The following is a 15,778-nucleotide window of genomic DNA, read 5'->3' as shown; positions in this document are numbered from 1 at the left end:
TTATTTTAAGTTAATATAATACATCAATAAAATCAATTTAGCCTCAAATAAATAATGAAACATGTTCAATTTGGTTTAAATAATGCAAAAACAAAGTGTTGGAGAAGAAAGTTTAAGTGCAATATGTGCCATGTAAAAAAGCTAACGTTTAAGTTCCTTGCTCAGAACATGAGAACATATGAAAGCTGGTGGTTCCTTTTAACATGAGTCTTCAATATTCCCAGGTAAGAAGTTTTAGGTTGTAGTTATTATAGGAATTATAGGACTATTTCTCCATATATGATTTGTATTTCATATACCTTTGACTATTGGATGTTCTTATAGGCACTTTAGTATTGCCAGTGTAAAAGTATAGCTTCCGTCCCTCTCCTCGCTCCTACCTGGGCTCGAACCAGGAACACATCGACAACAGCCACCCTCGAAGCAGCGTTACCCATGTAGAGGAAGGGGAAAAACTACTCCAAGTCTCAGAGCGAGTGACGTTTGAAACGCTATTAGCGCGCACCCGGCTAACTAGCTAGCCATTTCACATCGGTTACACCAGCCTAATCTTGGGAGTTGACAGGCTTGAAGTCATAAACAGCTTGAAGCACAGCGAAGGGCTGCTGGCAAAACACACGAACGTGCTGTTTGAATGAACGCTTACGAGCCTGCTGGTGCCTACCATCGCTCAGTCAGACTGCTCTGTCAAATCATAGACTTGATTATAACATAATAACACACAGAAATACGAGCCTTAGGTCATTAATATGGTCGAATCCGGAAACTATCATCTCGAAAACAAAATGTTTTTCCTGTCAGTGAAATACGGAACCGTTCCGTATTTTATCTAAGTCTAAATATTCCTGTTACATTGCACAACCTTCAATGTTATGTCATAATTACGTAAAATTCTGGCAAATTAGTTCGCAACGAGCCAGGTAGCCCAAACTGTTGCATATACACTGACTCTGAACGGAAGAGAAGTGACACAATTTCAACTGGTTAATATTGCCTGCTAACCTGGATTTCTTTTAGCTAAATATGCAGGTTTAAAAATATATACTTCTGTGTATTGATTTTAAGAAAGGCATTGATGTTTATGGTTAGGTACAGTCGTGCAACGATTGTGCTTTTTTCGCAAATGCGCTTTTGTTAAATCATCCCCCGTTTGGCGAAGTCGGCTGTCTTTCTTAGGAAGAAATAGTCTTCACAGTTCACAATGTGCCAGGCGGCCCAAAATGCTGCATATACCCTGACTCTGTTTGCAAGAGAAGTGACACATTTTCCCTAGTTAAAAGAAATTCATGTTAGCAGGCAATATTAACTAAATATGCAGGTTTAAAAATATATACTTGTGTATTGATTTTAAGAAAGGCATTGATGTTTACGGTTGGCGCAACGTGTACCTAAGCGATTATATGCAACGCAGGACAGGCTAGATAAACTACAACCATGTGTAGTTAACTAGTGATAATGATTGATTGATTGTTTTTTATAAGATAAGTTTAATGCTAGCTAGCAACTTACCTTGGCTTCTTACTGCATTCGCGTAACAGGCAGGCTCCTCGTGGAGTGCAATGTAAAGCAGGTGGTTAAAGCGTTGGACTAGTTAACCGTAAGGTTGCAAGACTGAATCCCCGAGCTGACAAGGTAAACATCTGTCGTTCTGCCCCTGAACAAGGCAGTTAACCCACTGTTCCTAGGCCGTCATTGAAAATAAGAATGTGTTCTTAACTGACTTGCCTAGTTAAATAAAGGTAAAAAAAGTAAAATAAATAACAATAAATCGGCCAAATCGGCATCCAAAAATACCGATTTCTGAATGTTATGAAAACTTGAAATCGGCCCTAATTAATCGGCCATTCCGATTAATCGGTTGACCTCTAGTGTATATGACTTATGGTGCTGAAACGGCACTGTAAACGTTAGGTGTATATAACGTATGGTGCTGAAACTACACTGCAAACATTGCATGTGTATAGAAACTCTTGATTCATATAATAACGTGATTATGCCCCTGGCTGTTGGTCATGTTTGTTGTTACCCAGTATGCTTGGTGTTGTGTTTGGGTCAATGGGGGTAAGTTACCATGGAGACACCTGTGGAGTTTCGTTGTCACTCTACCTGGCCCGAAATCTCCTCTACCTCCCTTTCTCTCTCGTTCTTTCCCCTCTCTGTGTGTTTGTCTTTCTTTCACTCTCTGACTCTTTCCTCCACTCTCACAGCTAAATACTTTTTCCAGCTTGAGTGGGGAAACAAACAGCCAAAACCCCAGAAATCTGTGATTTTTTCCCCATGTTTTCCCATTTCATATAACTGGCATCCATCCAAGATGGAATAGTTCAGATTGTGTTAAATTTATAGCTACATTGCACTCATATTACAAAAACCAAGTCACATGTATCGGATGCATATGTTTGTTGTGGTACAAGCTATCCCTGGGGGAGCATGTGTTGCACCTTCCATGTCCTCATTCCACTTAGAAAGCACCTGAGAACCTGTTCCCAGCAATAAGTTGGCAATAAGTTGTATAAATCTATAATGAGTGTCGGAAAGACCTCATGGGGCAAGGGAAGTTATTTACACACATACCATGTACAAACATACCATGAGTAATCTTTTTAATGAACTTATTTGAGAACAGATATTGACAAAATTATTTTGCATTTTGTGTGTGTGTGTGTGTGTGTGTGTGTGTGTGTGTGTGTGTGTGTGTGTGTGTGTGTGTGTGTGTGTGTGTGTGTGTCCAGTGACACGCCACGGCAGGGTTATCAAACTGGCGGCCCGCAGGCCAAATTTGGCCGTGGATGGTTTTATTTGCCCCCCCAAGTTTTCTGAGCAAAAAACTTTTTAGGGGGGGAGACATAAAAGACTGTAAAAACACCAGGAAATCAGCACCAAGTGATTTTAACTTGAGAGATCCGTTCCCTAGTATTCCCACGCATAGTAGAGAGGCATGTGATTGTATACAAATGTAAGCAAGGTTTGTAATGATTATGTTTTAGTCTAATAACCACTTCCGGCGCAGACAGAGATGGCCGTCTCGCTTCGCGTTCCTAGGAAACTATGCAGTATTTTGTTTTTTTATTTATTATTATTTCTTACATTGTTACCCCAGGAAAGCTTTTTTTTATTTTTACATACAGCCGGGAGGAACTATTGGATATAAGAGCAACGTCCACTTACCAACATTTCGACCAGGAATACGACTTTCCCGAAGCGAATCCTCTGTTTGGTCCACCACCCAGGACAGTGGATCGGATCCCAGCCGGTGATCCAAAACAACGGCGCCGCAGAAGGGGCAGACGGAGCGGTCTTCTGGTCAGGCTCCGTAGACGGGCACATCGCACACCGCTCCCGAGTATACTACTCACCAATGTCCAGTCTCTTGACAACAAGGTAGACAAAATCCGAGCAAGGGTTGCCTTCCAGAGAGACATCAGAGCTTGTAACATTCTCTGTTTCACGGAAACATGTCTCACTCGGGATACGTTATCAGAGTCGGTACAGCCACCTGGTTTCTTCACGCATTGGGCCGACAGAAACACACTCTGGTAAGAAGAAGGGCGGTGTATGCCTTATTATAACGAGACGTGGTGTGATCATAACAACACCTAGAATTCAAATGCCGACCGCATTATCTACCAAGAGAATTCTCTTTGATTATAATCACAGTCGTGTATATCCCCCCCCCCCAAGCAGACACATTGACGGCCCTGAAAGAACTTCATTGGACTCTATGTAAACTGGAAACCACATATCCCGAGGCTGCATTTATTGTAGCTGGGGATTTTAACAAGGCAAATCTGAAAACAAGGCTCCCTAAATGTTATCAGCATAACGAATGCGCGACCTGGGCTGGTAAAACCCTGGATCATTGTTACTCTAACTTCCGTGACGCATACAAAGCCCTTCCACGCCCTCCTTTCAGCAAATTTGACCACAACTCCATTTTGTTGCTCCCAGCCTATAGACAGAAACTAAAACAGGAAACACCCGAGCTCAGGTCTGTTCAACACTGGTCCGACTAATCGGATTCCACACTTCAAAATTGCTTCGATCACGTGGACTGGGATATGTTCCGCATAGCGTCGGACAATAACATTGATAATACGCTGATTTGGTGAGCGAGTTTATTAGCAAGTGCATCAGTGATGTTGTACCCACAGCGACTATTAAAACCTTCCCCAACCAGAAACTGTGAATTGATGGCAGCATTCGCGCAAAACTGAAGGCACGAACCACTGCTTTTAATCAGGGCAAGGCGACCGGAAACATGACCGAATACAAACAGTGTAGCTATTCCCTCCGCAAGGCAATCAAACAAGCTAAGCGTCAGTATAGAGACAAAGTAGAGTCGCAATTCAACGGCTCAGACACGAGAGGTATGTGGCAGGGTCTACAGTCAATCACGGACTACAACAAGAAAACCAGCCCCGTCGCGGACCACGATGTCTTGCTCCCAGACAAGTAAAACATTTAAACGTGTTAACCCTCGCAAGGCTGCCGGCCCAGACGGCATCCCTAGCCGCGTCCTCAGAGCATGCAAGACCAGCTGGCTGGTGTGTTTACGGACATATTCAATCAATCCTTATCCCAGTCTGCTGTTCCCACATGCTTCAAGAGGGCCACCATTGTTCCTGTTCCCAAGAAAGCAAAGGTAACTGAGCTAAATGACTCTCGCCCCGTAGCACTCACTTCCGTCATCATGAAGTGCTTTGAGAGACGAGTCAAGGATCATATCACCTCCACCCTACTTGACACCCTAGACCCACTCCAATTTGCTTACCGCCCCACAGACAACGCAATCGCAATCACATTTCACACTGCCCTAACCCATCTGGACAAGAGGAATACATATGTAAGAATGCTGTTCATCGACTACAGCTCAGCATTTAACACCATAGTACCCTCCAAACTCATCATTAAGCTCGAGACCCTGGGTCTCGTCCCTGCCCTGTGCAACTGGGTCCTGGACTTCCTGATGGGCCGCCCCCAGGTGGTGAGGGTAGGAAACAACAGCTCCACCCCGCTGATCATCAACACTGGGGCCCCACAAGGGTGCGTTCTCAGCCCTCTCCTGTACTCCCTGTTCACCCATGACTGCGTGGCCATGCACGCCTCCAACTCAATCATCAAGTTTGCAGACGACACAACAGTGGTAGGCTTCATTACCAACAACAACGAGACGGCCTACAGGGAGGAGGTGAGGGCCCTCGGAGTGTGGTGTCAGGAAAATAACCTCACACTCAATGTCAGTGGAAAGTTTTAAGTTCCTCGGCGTACACATCACGGACAAACTGAAATGGTCCACCCACACAGACAGCGTGGTGAAGAAGGCGCGGCAGCACTTCTTCAACCTCAGGAGGCTGAAGAAATTTGGCTTGTCACCAAAAACACTCACAAACCTTTACAGATGCACCATCGAGAGCATCCTGTCGGGCTGTATCACCTCCTGGTACGGCAGCTGCTCCGCCCACAACCGTAAGGCTCTCCAGAGGGTAGTGAGGTCTGCACAACGCATCGCCGGGTGCAAACTACCTGCCCTCCAGGACACCTACACCACCCGATGTCACAGGAAGGCCAAAAAGATCATCAAGGACAACAACCACCCGAGCCACTGCCTGTTCACCCCACTATCATCCAGAAGGTGAGGTCAGTACAGGTGCATCAAAGCTGGGACTGAGAGACTGAAAAACAGCTTCTATCTCAAGGCCATCAGACTGTTAAACAGCCATCACTAACATTGACTGGCTGCTGCCAACAAACTGACTCAATTCTCTAGCCATTTTAATAAATAAAAATTGGATGTAATAAATGTATCACTAGTCACTTTAAACAATGACACTTTATATAATGTTTACATACCCTACATTACTCATCTCAAATGTATATACTGTACTCTATACCATCTACTGCATCTTGCCTATGCCGCTCGGCCATCGCTCATCCATATATTTTTATGTACATATTCTTATTCATTCCTTTACACTTGTGTGTGTGTATAAGGTAGTTGTTGTGAAATTGTTAGATTACTTGTTAGACATTACTGCATGGTCGGAACTAGAAGCACAAGCATTTCGCTACACTCACATTAACATCTGCTAACCATGTGTATGTGACAAATACGATTTGATTTGATTTAATATTATATCTGTTTGTGATTCTTGCAGTCAATTTTCAATCAGATGATTTGTAATTATGTTCCAGCCCCCCGACCATCCGCTCACGATAAATTGGCCCGCGGCTGAACTAGTTGATGATCCCTGCTCTATGGGCTGTCTCTGATCTGCTGTAATCATCATTATCGTTGTGTGCTTGTTGCACAGCTTTCCTTCCTGCCCTGTTCCTCTCACTAAACACACACACACACAATCACAGTCACACACAAAGTCACACACACACACACACACACACTGACTCGCGATTAATCCAGTTCATTGCAGACACGCAATGCAAATAGGAAAATGGCTCAACCATTTCCTCCACAATGACATTACAGTTGAATTAGTATAAAAAAGATCATATCCAAACATTAATTGAATGGTCCCAAAGTTGAACAGCATCTTTTTAACCACCAAGACTCTGCATGGGACAGTTGTTGCCTATTAGCCGTATCATGGGTGGTTTTCATAAACATCTGAAGACAGTTGTTGCCTATTAGCCGTATCATGGGTCGTTTTCATAAACATCTGAAGACAGTTGTTGTCTATTAGCCGTATCATGGGTGGTTTTCATAAACATCTGAAGGACAGTTGTTGCCTATTAGCCGTATCATGGGTGGTTTTCATAAACATCTGAAGGACAGTTGTTGCCTATTAGCCGTATCATGGGTGGTTTTCATAAACATCTGAAGGACAGTTGTTGTCTATTAGCCGTATCATGGGTGGTTTCATAAACATCTGAAGACAGTTGTTGCCTATTAGCCGTATCATGGGTGGTTTTCATAAACATCTGAAGGACAGTTGTTGCCTATTAGCCGTATCATGGGTGGTTTCATAAACATCTGAAGGACAGTTGTTGCCTATTAGCCGTATCATGGGTGGTTTTCATAAACATCTGAAGACAGTTGTTGTCTATTAGCCGTATCATGGGTGGTTTTCATAAACATCTGAAGGACAGTTGTTGCCTATTAGCCGTATCATGGGTGGTTTTCATAAACATCTGAAGGACAGTTGTTGCCTATTAGCCGTATCATGGGTGGTTTTCATAAACATCTGAAGACAGTTGTTGCCTATTAGCCGTATCATGGGTGGTTTTCATAAACATCTGAAGACAGTTGTTGCCTATTAGCCGTATCATGGGTGGTTTTCATAAACATCTGAAGGACAGTTGTTGCCTATTAGCCGTATCATGGGTGGTTTTCATAAACATCTGAAGGACAGTTGTTGCCTATTAGCCGTATCATGGGTGGTTTTCATAAACATCTGAAGACAGTTGTTGTCTATTAGCCGTATCATGCGTCGTTTTCATAAACATCTGAAGACAGTTGTTGTCTATTAGCCTTATCATGGGTGGTTTTCATAAACATCTGAAGACAGTTGTTGCCTATTAGCCGTATCATGGGTGGTTTTCATAAACATCTGAAGACAGTTGTTGCCTATTAGCCGTATCATGGGTGGTTTTCATAAACATCTGAAGACAGTTGTTGTCTATTAGCCGTATCATGGGTGGTTTTCATAAACATCTGAAGACAGTTGTTGTCTATTAGCCGTATCATGGGTGGTTTTCATAAACATCTGAAGACAGTTGTTGCCTATTAGCCGTATCATGGGTGGTTTTCATAAACATCTGAAGACAGTTGTTGCCTATTAGCCGTATCATGGGTGGTTTTCATAAACATCTGAAGACAGTTGTTGTCTATTAGCCGTATCATGGGTGGTTTTCATAAACATCTGAAGGACAGTTGTTGTCTATTAGCCGTATCATGGGTGGTTTTCATAAACATCTGAAGACAGTTGTTGCCTATTAGCCGTATCATGGGTCGTTTTCATAAACATCTGAAGACAGTTGTTGCCTATTAGCCGTATCATGGGTGGTTTTCATAAACATCTGAAGACAGTTGTTGTCTATTAGCCGTATCATGCGTCGTTTTCATAAACATCTGAAGGACAGTTGTTGTCTATTAGCCGTATCATGGGTCGTTTTCATAAACATCTGAAGGACAGTTGTTGTCTATTAGCCGTATCATGGGTGGTTTTCATAAACATCGGAAGGACAGTTGTTGCCTATTAGCCGTATCATGGGTGGTTTTCATAAACATCTGAAGGACAGTTGTTGCCTATTAGCCGTATCATGGGTGGTTTTCATAAACATCTGAAGGACAGTTGTTGCCTATTAGCCGTATCATGGGCGGTTTTCATAAACATCTGAAGGAAGCACCACAGTGGCAGTCTTCTGGCTCCATTAGTATCCCACCATGCCTTCTGGCAGCCCAAGCCCACACAGGTAGAAGACACAGCAGGTGGCACGTTAGCATATTCATGATCCGCTCGTGCATAATTCATTAGGTCTCCTGGTGGGAAGTTGGCAGGTTAGTCACGTGTTGCCTTACCTCTGGGGTACGCCAGTGAGACTAGGTGGCTGGGCCTCTAATTGGTAGGGGTTTAGGAGGAGATATCGAGACACACACACACAATGCACACACAACTTTATCTCTCTCTGTGTGTGTGTGTGTGTGTGTGTGTGTGTGTGTGTGTGTGTGTGTGTGTGTGTGTGTGTGTGTGTGTGTGTGTGTGTGTGTGTGTGTGTGTGTGTGCGTGTGCGTGTGTGTGGCAGGCCCAGAGTGTATAGCAGCAGCCTGCCAAACCTCATTCCACAGATTCCTCTGCAAGAAAAAAATAATCTGGGAGAGAAAGAGAGAGGAAGAGATGCAGCCAGGGACACGAGACAAGGAATGGAGCCAGCAAAAGAAAGGGGCCAGAGGGAGGCCTTGGTTTGAAAGAGTAGGAGAGTTGGAGAGTAGGAGAGTAGAAGAGTAGGAGAGTAGGAGAGTTGGAGAGTAGGAGAGTAGGAGAGTAGGAGAGTAGGAGAGTTGGAGAGTAGGAGAGTTGGAGAGTAGGAGAGTTGGAGAGTAGGAGAGTAGGAGAGTAGGAGAGTAGGAGAGTTGGAGAGTAGGAGAGTAGGAGAGTAGGAGAGTAGGAGAGTTGGAGAGTAGGAGAGTTGGAGAGTAGGAGAGTAGGAGAGTTGGAGAGTTGGAGAGTAGGAGAGTAGGAGAGTTGGAGAGTTGGAGAGTAGGAGAGTTGGAGAGTAGGAGAGTAGGAGAGTAGGAGAGTTGGAGAGTAGGAGAGTAGGAGAGTTGGAGAGTAGGAGAGTAGGAGAGTAGGAGAGTTGGAGAGTAGGAGAGTTGGAGAGTAGGAGAGTTGGAGAGTTGGAGAGTAGGAGAGTTGGAGAGTAGGAGAGTTGGAGGGTAGGAGAGTTGGAGAGTTGGAGAGTAGGAGAGTAGGAGAGTTGGAGAGTAGGAGAGTTGGAGGGTAGGAGAGTTGGAGAGTTGGAGAGTAGGAGAGTTGGAGAGTTGGAGAGTAGGAGAGTTGGAGAGTAGGAGAGTTGGAGGGTAGGAGAGTTGGAGAGTTGGAGAGTAGGAGAGTTGGAGAGTAGGAGAGTTGGAGAGTAGGAGAGTTGGAGGGTAGGAGAGTTGGAGAGTAGGAGAGTAGGAGAGTTGGAGGGTAGGAGAGTTGGAGAGTAGGAGAGTAGGAGAGTTGGAGAGTTGGAGAGTAGGAGAGTTGGAGAGTAGGAGAGTTAGGAGAGTAGGAGAGTAGGAGAGTAGGAGAGTAGGAGAGTTGGAGGGTAGGAGAGTAGGAGAGTAGGAGAGTAGGAGAGTTGGAGAGTAGGAGAGTAGGAGAGTAGGAGAGTAGGAGAGTTGGAGGGTAGGAGAGTAGGAGAGTAGGAGAGTTGGAGAGTAGGAGAGTAGGAGAGTAGAAGAGTTGGAGAGTAGGAGAGTAGGAGAGTTGGAGGGTAGGAGAGTTGGAGAGTAGGAGAGTTGGAGAGTTGGAGAGTAGGAGAGTAGGAGAGTTGGAGAGTAGGAGAGTTGGAGAGTAGGAGAGTTGGAGAGTAGGAGAGTAGGAGAGTAGGAGAGTTGGAGAGTTGGAGAGTAGGAGAGTTGGAGAGTTGGAGAGTAGGAGAGTAGGAGAGTAGGAGAGTTGGAGAGTAGGAGAGTAGGAGAGTAGGAGAGTTGGAGAGTAGGAGAGTTGGAGAGTAGGAGAGTAGGAGAGTTGGAGAGTAGGAGAGTTGGAGAGTAGGAGAGTAGGAGAGTTGGAGAGTAGGAGAGTAGGAGAGTAGAAGAGTTGGAGAGTAGGAGAGTAGAAGAGTTGGAGAGTTGGAGAGTAGGAGAGTTGGAGAGTTGGAGAGTTGGAGAGTTGGAGAGTTGGAGAGTAGAAGAGTTGGAGAGTAGAAGAGTTGGAGGGTAGGAGAGTTGGAGAGTTGGAGAGTAGGAGAGTTGGAGAGTTGGAGAGTAGGAGAGTAGGGGAGTAGAAGAGTTGGAGAGTAAAAGAGTTGGAGAGTAGAAGAGTTGGAGGGTAGGAGAGTTGGAGAGTTGGAGAGTAGGAGAGTTGGAGAGTTGGAGAGTAGGAGAGTAGGGGAGTAGAAGAGTTGGAGAGTAAAGAGTTGGAGAGTAGGAGAGTTGGAGAGTAGGAGAGTAGGAGAGTTGGAGAGTAGGAGAGTAGGAGAGTTGGAGAGTAGGAGAGTAGGAGAGTAGGAGAGTTGGAGAGTAGGAGAGTAGAAGAGTTGGAGAGTAGGAGAGTAGGAGAGTTGGAGAGTTGGAGAGTTGGAGAGTAGGAGAGTTGGAGAGTAGGAGAGTAGAAGAGTTGGAGAGTAGGAGAGTTGGAGAGTTGGAGAGTAGGAGAGTAGGAGAGTTGGAGAGTTGGAGAGTAGGAGAGTAGGAGAGTTGGAGAGTAGGAGAGTAGAAGAGTTGGAGAGTAGGAGAGTAGGAGAGTTGGAGGGTAGGAGAGTAGGAGAGTAGGAGAGTTGGAGAGTAGGAGAGTAGGAGAGTAGAAGAGTTGGAGAGTAGGAGAGTAGGAGAGTTGGAGGGTAGGAGAGTTGGAGAGTAGGAGAGTTGGAGAGTTGGAGAGTAGGAGAGTAGGAGAGTTGGAGAGTAGGAGAGTTGGAGAGTAGGAGAGTTGGAGAGTAGGAGAGTAGGAGAGTAGGAGAGTTGGAGAGTTGGAGAGTAGGAGAGTTGGAGAGTTGGAGAGTAGGAGAGTAGGAGAGTTGGAGAGTAGGAGAGTAGGAGAGTAGGAGAGTTGGAGAGTAGGAGAGTTGGAGAGTAGGAGAGTAGGAGAGTTGGAGAGTAGGAGAGTTGGAGAGTAGGAGAGTAGGAGAGTTGGAGAGTAGGAGAGTAGGAGAGTAGAAGAGTTGGAGAGTAGGAGAGTAGAAGAGTTGGAGAGTTGGAGAGTAGAGAGTTGGAGAGTTGGAGAGTTGGAGAGTTGGAGAGTAGAAGAGTTGGAGAGTAGAAGAGTTGGAGAGTAGAAGAGTTGGAGGGTAGGAGAGTTGGAGAGTTGGAGAGTAGGAGAGTTGGAGAGTTGGAGAGTAGGAGAGTAGGGGAGTAGAAGAGTTGGAGAGTAAAAGAGTTGGAGAGTAGAAGAGTTGGAGGGTAGGAGAGTTGGAGAGTTGGAGAGTAGGAGAGTTGGCGAGTTGGAGAGTAGGAGAGTAGGGGAGTAGAAGAGTTGGAGAGTAAAGAGTTGGAGAGTAGGAGAGTTGGAGAGTAGGAGAGTAGGAGAGTTGGAGAGTAGGAGAGTAGGAGAGTTGGAGAGTAGGAGAGTAGGAGAGTAGGAGAGTTGGAGAGTAGGAGAGTAGGAGAGTAGGAGAGTAGGAGAGTAGGAGAGTTGGAGAGTTGGAGAGTAGGAGAGTTGGAGAGTAGGAGAGTAGAAGAGTTGGAGAGTAGGAGAGTTGGAGAGTTGGAGAGTAGGAGAGTTGGAGAGTAGGAGAGTTGGAGAGTTGGAGAGTAGGAGAGTAGGAGAGTTGGAGAGTAGGAGAGTAGAAGAGTTGGAGAGTAGGAGAGTTGGAGAGTAGGAGAGTAGGAGAGTTGGAGAGTAGGAGAGTAGGAGAGTTGGAGAGTAGGAGAGTTGGAGAGTAGAAGAGTTGGAGAGTTGGAGAGTAGGAGAGGGAGGTTGGATAGTTGGAGAGTAGTCCCTCCCTCCCTCCCTCCCTCCCTCCCTCCCTCCCTCCCTCCCTCCCTCCCTCCCTCCCTCCCTCCCTCCCTCCCTCCCTCCCTCCCTCCCTCCCTCCCTCCCTCCCTCCCTCTTGCAGGTCTTGTTGATGGGTGCCTGTGTAGAATTTAGCTTGGCAGTGTGTCTGCCAAATACATTTGCACATTTTAGCCTATTGCCCCATTTCCTTGCTGCACTCCTCCTGCGGTGTGCGTGCGTGCGTGCGTGCGTGCGTGCGTGCGTGCGTTGCTGGCACGCATGCTCAATAGATGTGGCTCTGCCACTCGACTGCCAGTTTGCACGGCACAGAGAGCTGTCTGGTTTTCATGTTTCTGGGAAGGAAGCACTTACAAGTGAAGGAATAAAATGTGGTTATTTTACCAGGCATGTCAATGCAGCTGTTATTTTCTTTTTTGTCCTATCCAAGTACACTAAAGACAAGTACTAGTAACTGCATAGCTGCACTTATTAGTGAACTTTAGGGTAATTGGGTTATTCCACAGCGTATTATTTGTTTTATTTAATCAAATAAAGTAGCAGACAAACATACACCTGAATATTCATTATGTAGTGGCATCTCTTTGTCCCTATTGGCTGTCACTCTAACCTGTGATCTGGCAGTGACATAACCAGTGGAATGACATCAGCTGATCAGTCAGTGTCTCTTTGTCCCGTGGCATGTGGCTCCTTATTAGAGAACACTGGGACCTACACTGGATCCTAGCCAGGGAGTATTGATGTTGTATTATTTCACTGTTGTGTGTGGAATGGAATGGCTCTCACAGACAAAATCAATAGGGGCTGCAGCGAGGGAGGTGTGTGTGTGTGTGTGTGTGTGTGTGTGTGTGTGTGTGTGTGTGTGTGTGTGTCCATAGGCACCCAAGCCCACGCCAATGTAAAGCATCATTAAATTGGGTCCAGGTGGGTGAGGGTGAGGTTTGGTGTGCAGCTCTACCATGTGTTCTACCATTAGTAAATTGCCACTCAACCTGCATATTGATGACTGTAAGAACTCTCTCCCAGGCCAGCTGTTACGTGTGTGTGTGTGTGTTTGATTTGATTTATTAGGACCCTCATTAGCCAACGCCAATGGAGACAGCTAGTCTTCCTGGGCTCCGACACATAACGATAAAGACATTACTGAGAAAAGACTTTACAATTTACATACATTTAAAAACACTGGTCTATAGAGACACACACACACACACACACACACACACACACACACACACACACACACACACACACACACACACACACACACACACACACACACACACACACACACAGTTCAGTGATGTAGTGTAGGGACTTCTCTGAGTTCTCTCTATAGACCAGTGATGTAGTGTAGGGACTTCTCTGAGTTCTCTCTATAGACCAGTGATGTAGTGTAGGGACTTCTCTGAGTTCTCTCTATAGACCAGTGATGTAGTGTAGAGACTTCTCTGAGTTCTCTCTATAGACCAGTGATGTAGTGTAGAGACTTCTCTGAGTTCTCTCTATAGACCAGTGATGTAGTGTAGGGACTTCTCTGAGTTCTCTCTATAGACCAGTGATGTAGTGTAGGGACTTCTCTGAGTTCTCTCTATAGACCAGTGATGTAGTGTAGAGACTTCTCTGAGTTCTCTCTATAGACCAGTGATGTAGTGTAGGGACTTCTCTGAGTTCTCTCTATAGACCAGTGATGTAGTGTAGGGACTTCTCTGAGTTCTCTCTATAGACCAGTGATGTAGTGTAGAGACTTCTCTGAGTTCTCTCTATAGACCAGTGATGTAGTGTAGGGACTTCTCTGAGTTCTCTCTATAGACCAGTGATGTAGTGTAGGGACTTCTCTGAGTTCTCTCTATAGACCAGTGATGTAGTGTAGGGACTTCTCTGAGTTCTCTCTATAGACCAGTGATGTAGTGTAGGGACTTCTCTGAGTTCTCTCTATAGACCAGTGATGTAGTGTAGGGACTTCTCTGAGTTCTCTCTATAGACCAGTGATGTAGTGTAGAGACTTCTCTGAGTTCTCTCTATAGACCAGTGATGTAGTGTAGGGACTTCTCTGAGTTCTCTCTATAGACCAGTGATGTAGTGTAGGGACTTCTCTGAGTTCTCTCTATAGACCAGTGATGTAGTGTAGGGACTTCTCTGAGTTCTCTCTATAGACCAGTGATGTAGTGTAGGGACTTCTCTGAGTTCTCTCTATAGACCAGTGATGTAGTGTAGGGACTTCTCTGAGTTCTCTCTATAGACCAGTGTTTTTCAATCCCTTATTGATCGTTTGAGAAACTAAAATCATAGCTGTTTTCTGATGCACAGACTGAATGAATGCATAGAGGATGAGCCTTCCAGTGAGCCTTCCAGTGAGCCTTCCAGTGAGTCTTCCAGTGAGTCTTCCAGTGAGTCTTCCAGTGAGCCTTCCAGTGAGTCTTCCAGTGAGTCTTCCAGTGAGCCTTCCAGTGAGTCTTCCAGTGAGCCTTCCAGTGAGTCTTCCAGTGAGTCTTCCAGTGAGTCTTCCAGTGAGCCTTCCAGTGAGTCTTCCAGTGAGCCTTCCAGTGAGTCTTCCAGTGAGTCTTCCAGTGAGCCTTCCAGTGAGCCTTCCAGTGAGCCTTCCAGTGAGTCTTCCAGTGAGTCTTCCAGTGAGTCTTCCAGTGAGCCTTCCAGTGAGTCTTCCAGTGAGCCTTCCAGTGAGCCTTCCAGTGAGTCTTCCAGTGAGCCTTCCAGTGAGACCCTGGAAACAGCTGTTTTGGGTGTGTAACTCCCTCCATCTTTCTCAGCATCGAGGAGGGGGGTGGTGCTGGGGCCCCGGGAACTTTGGGAGTGGAAGAAGAAGGGATGAAGAAGATGAAAGGGTCATCACGCCATTCACAGGGCAGAAAAGAGGAAGAGATGAAACGTGTGAGAATAAACATACACAAATAGGAAGGAAGTAGGGCTGATGAAATGTGTGTGTGTGTGTGTGTACCTCAGTAGGGTGTGTATGGCAATTAAACAATATTTTCGCCCCTGTATGAAATTAGGTGTTCTCAACCCTCAACCCCCCCACCCCCCCAGGGGACAGGTGTGTGTTTATGTCTGGGATTGATTACCTCACCATTGCTCATTGTAGACAAAGATCCATGCCAGCCTTTTGTGTCTAACAAATATGGCTGCCGGTTGGGCTATGTGCCATGTTTTGGAATATGGAAGCTCAGTTATGTCCTCAAACTTTCTTCTCCACTTGTCTCTGCCTCTCTCTCTGCCTTTCCCTCTCTCTCTCTCTCTCCTCTCTCTCTCTCTCTCTCTCTGCCTCTCCCTCTCTCTCTCTCTGCCTCTCCCTCTCTGCCTCTCCCTCTCTGCCTCTCCCTCTCTCCCTCTCTGCCTCTCCCTCTCTGCCTCTCCCTCTCTCTCTCTCTGCCTCTCTCTCTCTGCCTCTCCCTCTCTCCCTCTCTGCCTCTCCCTCTCTGCCTCTCCCTCTCTCTCTCTGCCTCTCTCTCTGCCTCCCTCTCTCTCTCTCTGCCTCTCCCTCTCTGCCTCTCCCTCTCTGCCTCTCCCTCTCTGCCTCTCTCTCTCTCTCTCTGCCTCTCCCTCTCTCTCCCTCTCTGCCTCTCCCTCTCTGCTTCTCCCTCTCTGCCTCTCTCTCTGCCTCCCTCTCTGCCTCCCTCTCTGCCTCCCTCTCTGCCTCCCTCTCT

General features: G+C 46.0%; 1 protein-coding gene across 1 annotated transcript in view; it reads left to right on the top strand.

The window, feature by feature from the left end:
- Positions 1 to 15,778, top strand: part of eeig1b (estrogen-induced osteoclastogenesis regulator 1b) — a 108,625-nt gene that overhangs the window by 27,157 nt on the left and 65,690 nt on the right. The window lies entirely within an intron of this gene.

This window comes from Salmo salar, chromosome 01, assembly GCF_965601325.2.
Source record: "Salmo salar chromosome 01, fSalSal1, whole genome shotgun sequence".
NCBI lineage: Eukaryota > Metazoa > Chordata > Actinopteri > Salmoniformes > Salmonidae > Salmo > Salmo salar.
The sequence above is the reverse complement of the archived record's forward strand: the minus strand, read 5'-3'. Positions and strand labels throughout refer to the sequence as shown.